This window comes from Lynx rufus, unplaced genomic scaffold (assembly GCF_022079265.1).
Source record: "Lynx rufus isolate CCGP_SWC_20201006 ecotype Redwood Valley unplaced genomic scaffold, mLynRuf1.p SCAF_17, whole genome shotgun sequence".
Taxonomy (NCBI): Eukaryota; Metazoa; Chordata; class Mammalia; order Carnivora; family Felidae; genus Lynx; species Lynx rufus.
Window position 1 is genome coordinate 39,401,100 of NW_025814831.1, and position 7,485 is coordinate 39,408,584.

General features: G+C 35.5%; 1 non-coding gene across 1 annotated transcript; it reads right to left on the minus strand.

Annotated features, from left to right (window-relative positions):
- Positions 1-7,140: 7,140 nt before the first annotated feature.
- On the minus strand, positions 7,141-7,280 carry LOC124512705 (small nucleolar RNA SNORA50). Its single transcript, XR_006962222.1, has one exon. It is a non-coding gene; the product is annotated as a small nucleolar RNA SNORA50 (small nucleolar RNA).
- Between the last annotated feature and the right edge of the window lie 205 nt (positions 7,281-7,485).

Here is a 7,485-nt window from a genome sequence, read left to right on the forward strand (position 1 = left end):
TGCTACCAAGGCAGTTTGAAACGTCATGTTTTTTATTCTTAAAAAATTTTATAAATATAGCCTTATTAGAAAAACTGTACATAAAATGCTTTGATCATCCATTTATTTATTTACAAGGCAGGATATTTGATGTTTGAGAGATCAGATGGTAGATTAGAGATGGTTATGTTACTAAAGAATTTTATAATCAATTGGGGGAGATTCCACATTACCACATAACATTACCATATTATAATTTAGATCAGGATCGGTACCATAGGGGATGAATAAACCAAGATTATGGGAATTCAGCAGAAGGAAAAAAAGTTGTTATGGCCAGAGTGAGGAAGTTTAATGAAGGAAATACTATCTGAGCTTTATTTTAATGAATGGATGGAATTAGGGCAGGCAGAAATAGGAGAGGAGTACAGTTTAGGATTCCTGACTCCATCCACCACAGGGAGTGTCCATCACAGGAAGTGAAAACTAACCTCCATTGAGATCTTAATACCTTTTTCTTTTTTTACCATCAAAAATCAGCTATTCTCTCATCGACCTCATGCCAACATCTAGCTGCTGAATGATCCAAAATACAGGATACAAAATATAGAATAAGATCCAAATTTTCCAAAATATAGTATAGGAAATCAGAGAAATGTTTAAGACACTGATTATCCAGGGCTTAGGGAACTGAAATAAAAATGAGTTTGCCTTGGATTAGTAATATAGAAACATTAAATAAAAGTTACTCTAAAAAAGAAGAAATACAGAAAAATGCATTGGAATATGTTTTATCTATTGTATCTTTAAATCATATCATCAGAAGTGGAATGAAATAAATCATAGAGTACCTTTAGGCAAGAAAAATAAAGAAAATGATAAAATTGTTGTAAAATAATTCCTTTGGCTTACAATTCCAACTGGAAAATAAGCACTTGAGCCAATAAAATCCAGTAGTATCTTCTTAAGTATAGGAAGGCATAAAAAAGCCCAGATGCATGATAACATTTGTTCACAGTGCTATAAAGAGATTTCACCTCAACAAAAGGTAAACACACACACACACACACACACACACACACACACACACCCCTAAAAAATGAGAGATCCAACAGCCAGACTGAAAGAATGCATATATATTTTGTTGGCTGATACCATTAAAGTGTTCCACAGGAGTGATGGGAAAAGGAGATCATGGGCCTAACACAAAGATCATTTGAAATATTATGTAGTTACTTATTTTGACTCATCCATGTATTAAATATTTTCCAGAGTGTTGACCAACTAGCAAAACTTATTGAACTAAGTGCCTTATTCATTCCAGGGTACCTCTTTACTGACTGCAGAGTAGTGAGGAAGGAATAGCCAGGAGGCAATAATCAACCTAAGATATTCTTGAAGGCACATTACCATTTTTTTTGCACTTTGAAAATAAGGGTTATGCAGAGTTATAAGATATTCTGGGTCTAAGCAGTTACAGAGAAGCCTTTCATACTCTTTGAAAATTGTAAATAAATCACTCTACAATCCCTGTCTGAGAAAAGCATGGGTGCTTGTAAAAACGATGATGTGCATCCATTAGTGAGAAAAACAAGGTAGCAGAAGTCTAGAGCCATTCTGAGTTTAGTTTGTTTTCAAGTATCCCCCTTTTGAAATCAGCTTTAGTGAAGTATGATTTACATAAATACAGTTTTAAAGTATATAGTCAAGTGCCCTGAAAAATGTGAAGTCTTCTGGGCAAGTGCTTTTAAACACTAACCATGTACAATTAGTGGCTCTAAGTTTATACTGATAGCAATAGCATGAAAGAGAACTGAAATGTATTGAACACCTAATTCTTCTCTTATGGCTTCACATTTATTAGTTCATATCCTAAGAACAATTTTCTGGAAGAGATTATTATTCTCATTTTAATTAGTTTTAAAAATGGGGTCACAGAATACATGAATAACTTGTCCACATTACCCAGATAGTAAGGTGGGATGGAGTATGATCTCAATCCAGACCTATCTAGCTTTAAGACCACTGTTTCTTTGTTTATGCCATATTACCCGCTGATGCACCCTGGTCACCACATTCATGCAAACACATTCTCCCCAGTTCTCATAGGAGCCAAATTTTCAAAGAGTTTAAGCAAGGAGTGAGCACGGGACCACAGTGATTTCTTGGTGAAGGAGCTTAGGAAAAAGGAATATGGAAGAATGGAACTGAGAATGTGGCGCTGCCTGTGAATGGTTGGTCCAGGAGGTGACAGCGCATTAGGAGTGATGTGTAGCAGAGAAGGCTGTGGGGGGGGGGGATAGCTTTTACTCACTAAATTTAATTGAGACAGAACTAGGCTTTCTGAGCCTGCTAGTGAGTACATAAAGGAGCAGAATTTTCAAGGACTTTAACTCCTTGAGACACAGAAGGAAAGTGGAAGCATGTTCAAGTCTTTCTTATGTTAGTACTAAGCAGATGACTGTACCAGAAATGGACAAATAGACATCAAAGAGATGAGCTGAATCCATTCTCCTTAACCCATTACTCAATCATCCTATGCCAATGGAAAATGAGTTACAGTAATATGTCAAAAATATTTAAAAATATAAAACAGACATTAGGGTATAGAGAGGTATGAATGCTTCCATTTTTAATGTGAATCTTGGACTTATGAAGATATTAAACATGTATCTGCAAATGAATTTGGATTTCTTTCTTCCTAGTTACATTTTATATTAAGTGGTACCAAATGTCTCTAGCAGCTTTCAGCTAATTTTATATTATAGGCTGAATTAATAAGTGCATGACATGGCCACATGGGTAGTTACATAGTTAGTAATAGAATACTAAGAATTTGGATCAAGAGACCTTGATTTTATTCTATCATTTGCTGACCTAATATGCAGTGGATTATCATACATCTAAAATTACATGAAAAGCTCAAGCCTTTAGTTGTATTCAATTTCCAGGATTTTTTTTCTCAATTTTAGACTGAATGGAAACCTAAATTTGAGGTCTTCAATGAAGACAAGCATAATATGATGTTGCATATCTTACTATCTGAGCACTAACCATTTTAGCTACTTCCTACACTCAGATAACTATATTTGTCTCCAATTTACATTCAAATGACACTCCTATGTCTGCCTATCTTCACCTATATAATACAACATGGACTGTCAAAAATACTCAGTTGATTTCAACTAGAAGTAAAATTATCCCTGTCTTCAGATTATATGAGCTTACATATAGAAAACTCTCAAGATTCTACCAAAAAATTATTAGAACTAATCAACAGATTCAGGAAAATTATAGGATACAAAATCAATTCACAAAATGCAGTTGCATTTCTACACCCTAATAACAAACTACCCGAAAATTAAGAAAACAATCTCATTTATAATAGTATCAAGAAGAATAAAATACTTGGGAATAAATTTATTTAGCAAGGTGAGAAACTTGTACACTGAAAGACAATACATCAATGAAAGAAACTAAAGAAGATGCAAATAAATGGAAAGCTATTCCATTTTCATAGGCTGGAAGACTTAATATACTTTGTTAAAACATTAACACTACCTAAAATGATTTACAGATTCAATGCTATCTTCATTAAAACCCTGATGGTATTCTTGATTATGAATGAATATCCAAAATATATATGGAATGACAAATCAATGACCAAAAAAGTACAAATAATCCAAGTAAAAATGGGCAAAGACTTAAACAGACATTTCTCCAAAGAAGACAAAAAGACAACAAGTAAATAAAAAAGATGCTCAACATCACTTATCATCAGGGAAATGCAAATCAAAGCCCCCAGATATCACACTTCACACTTGTTAGGATGGCTATAATAATTTTTTTTTAAAGATTACAAGTGTTAGCAAGGATATGGAGAAAGGAAACCTTTGTACACTGTGGGCACCTCTAATGGTTTAGTCACTACAGAAAACAGTATAGAGTTTCCTCATAAAATTAAAGATAGAATGACCATATGATCAAGCAATCCCACTTCTGAGTATGCAACCAAAAGAACTGAAATCAAAATCTTGAAGAAATATCTGCATTTGCATCTTCTATGCAGAATTTTTCACAATAGCCAAAATATGGAAATGACCAAAGCACCCACTGATGGATGACTGGATAAAGAACTGTGGTTTATACATACAATGGAATATTATTTAGCATTAAGAAAAAAATGAAATGCTACCATATGTGACAATATAGAGGAACCTTGAGGACACCATTCTAAGTGAAATAAGCCAGATACAGAAAGACAAATACTGCGTGATTCCATCTAGATACCTGAGGTATTAAAAAGAGTCAAACTCACAGAGAATAGAATGGTGGTTGCCAGGGGCTGAGGGGATGGGGAAATGAGAATTAATAAAACAAGTTCTAGAGATTTGTTGGAAAACATAGTGTCTAAAGTTAACAATACTGCATTGCAAACTTAGAAGTTTGAGTGTAGATCTCATGTTAAGTGTTTTTCCTACAATAAAAAAAATTAAAAAGAAACATAGTGTTCTTAGTATAAATTAAAAAATCCAACTCTTTTATAAAACTAAGCATGCAGGGACCATATGATCTAGAAATTACATTCTTGGACATTTATCCCAAATAAATAAAAAACTATGTGTACACACGTACATACATACACACACACACACACACACACACACACACTGTACAAGAAGGTTGACTGCAGCTTTATTTGTAATAGCCTGAACCTGGAATTTAAAAAGGTGCCTTTCAGCAGGTGAAAAGCTGTAGTATACTCAAACCATGCACTATTACTCAGCTATTAAAAGAAACATGCAATAACTTGATGACCCTCCAGGGAATTATGCTGAATAGAAAAAAGAAATCTCAGAGGGCTACATATCATGATTCCATTTATATAATATTTTGAAATGATACCATTTTAGAAATGAAGGACAGATTAGTGGATGGCAGGGTTTGTGGCTGCATGGTGGACAGAAGGAAGGTAGTGGATTATTTAAGGACATACATGGGATTTCGGGGTATAGAAACTGTTCAGTATCTTTACTCTGGTAGTGGATATACAAAGTTATGCAGGTGATAAAACTATATATAACTTAATACACTTGCACATGTGCACACACACCAGTAAAACTGGGAAAATCTGAATAAAATCAGTGTATCGTTATCCTGGTGTGATATTATACTATGGTTACAGTTATATAGTATTGTACAACTAGCTGTAGTGCTATAACTATAAAGTATCATTATCCTGCCTGTGATACTTTTTTTTAATGGTCATTTGTTTTTAAGAGAGAGACAGACAGACAGACAGACAGACAGACAGACATAGTGGGAGTGGGGAAGGGGCAGAGAGAGAGGGAGACACAGAATCCAAGACAGGCTCCAGGCTCTGAGCTGTGAACACAGAGTCCCACCCAGGGCTCGAACTCATGGACTGTGAGATCATGACCTGAGTCAAAGTCAGATGCTTAACCAACTGAGCCACCCAGGTGCCCCATCCTGCTTGTGATATTATATTCTAGTTATATAGTGTCACAGAACCAGCTAGAGTTACATACTGTCATTATCCTGGTTGTGATATTATACCATAGTTTTGCAAATGTTATCATTGGGGAAACAGAATCTCTGCATTACTTCTCACAATTGTATGTAATGCTACAATTATTAAATAAAAATTTCTTTAAAAATCTCTTTTTCTAAAAAAAGTTATAAAAATGTATTAAACATGTTTCAGGGGCACCTGGGTGGCTCAGTTGGTTAATTGTTCGACTTCAGCTCAGGTCATGATCTCACAGTTGGTGAGTTCGAGCCCCGCATTGGGCTCTGTGCTGACAGCTCGGAGCCTGGAGCCTGCTTCAGATTCAGCCTGCTCTGTCTCTCTCTGTCTCAAAAATAAATAAAAACATTTAAAAAAAATTAAAAAAAAACATATTTCAAACACATGCAAACATATGACACAGGTAAAGAAATCTTTAGCTCTTCATATGCCTAATAGGTAAGCTGAAAAACACCAAGTAATTGTGATGATACCTAAATTGCCAAATCAAGTCAAGTGTGCTAGTCATTTTTCTTACTGTGTCGTAGGGTAGGTTTAAAGAGTTAGCTTCTGCCCAAGTATCAGAGCTTTAATACAAGGGATACAAAACTTCAAGAATAACATTTAAGATGAATTGCCCTGCAGCCATAGCACTAAGCATTTAGCAGTGACATGGGATGTTGTTACATTAGGTCTTTAAAATTTCCAATAAGCCCCTTTACAACAGAAAGAATCTCTCAAACTACATTATTTAACTTTCAACACAATAAAAGCTTAGCAATTAGAAATAAATCTTCCAGTCAAAACAGAAGAACATAGGGGAAGGGAAGGTAAAATAAAATAAGATAAAAACAAATAGGGAGCCAAACGTAAGAGACTCTTAACTATAGAGAACAAACAGGGTTGATGGAGGGAGGGAGGTGGGGAATGGGCTAGATGGGTGATGGACATTAAGGAGGACACTCCCTGGGATGAGCACTGGGTGTCATATGTAAGTGATGAATCACTGAATTCTACTCCTGAAACCAATACTGCACTATATGTTAACTCACTTGAATTTAAATAAAATCTTGGAAGAAAAAAAGTCTACTCAAAATTTGAGGATCTTGAGGGTTGTCAGAGATCAGCTCTAATTTAAAACAAAAAAATAAGGCATGCTATTCACCGAAAGATCTTTTAAAATATATAATAACTGCACTTCCACGCTTCTTAGTTTGTGGCATTATTTCAGGCCTTCATGACCACAGAAAATGGTACATAAAATGCCTCTCATAAAGTGGCCACTGAAGAACTGCTAAATGTCTTTTTTTTTCCTTAAACTCCAATCTGCCAATCAACAAAGATGAAAACAGAAGTGGAATATGCTGCTCCCAGAAAGAAGGGGAGTGACTGGTGTCAGGGAGTAACTTAAATGCGCCTTGTTTTTTATTTTTTATTTTACTAAAAAAATTTTTTAATGTTTATTTCTGAGAGAGGGAGACAGAGCATGAGATGGGGAGACACAGAATCCAAAGAAGGGCCCAGGCTCAGAACTGTCAGCACAGAGCCTGACCTGGAGCTCGAACTCACAAATCACAAGATCATGACCCAAACTGAAGTCTGATGCTTAACCAACTGAGCCTTCCAGATGTCCCAGATGCACCTTGTTTTTAAAAGAACAGTTCAGTTGAAAGCTGAAGAGCCCCGGTAATAACAAGCCCTTATGCTCTAGCACTGTTGCTTGGCTGCTGAAGAAGCTACATAACAAGACACATCCAGTTCAAAGGCAGTGCCTTCTCAACAAAAATTTCCATTAAAAAATTCAGTCCTCTTGTGTAACAAGTCTGCTGACACATCTGCTGACCTGTCCTACCTACATTAACTATAAGCCATATTTACCCCTGCCCCTGTTCCTATCCCTAGTCTTCCCTTCAAACAAATGTGTCCTTTCATCACAGACAAGCTTTGAAAATTTTGTTTTTCTTGATACAGATCGCTTT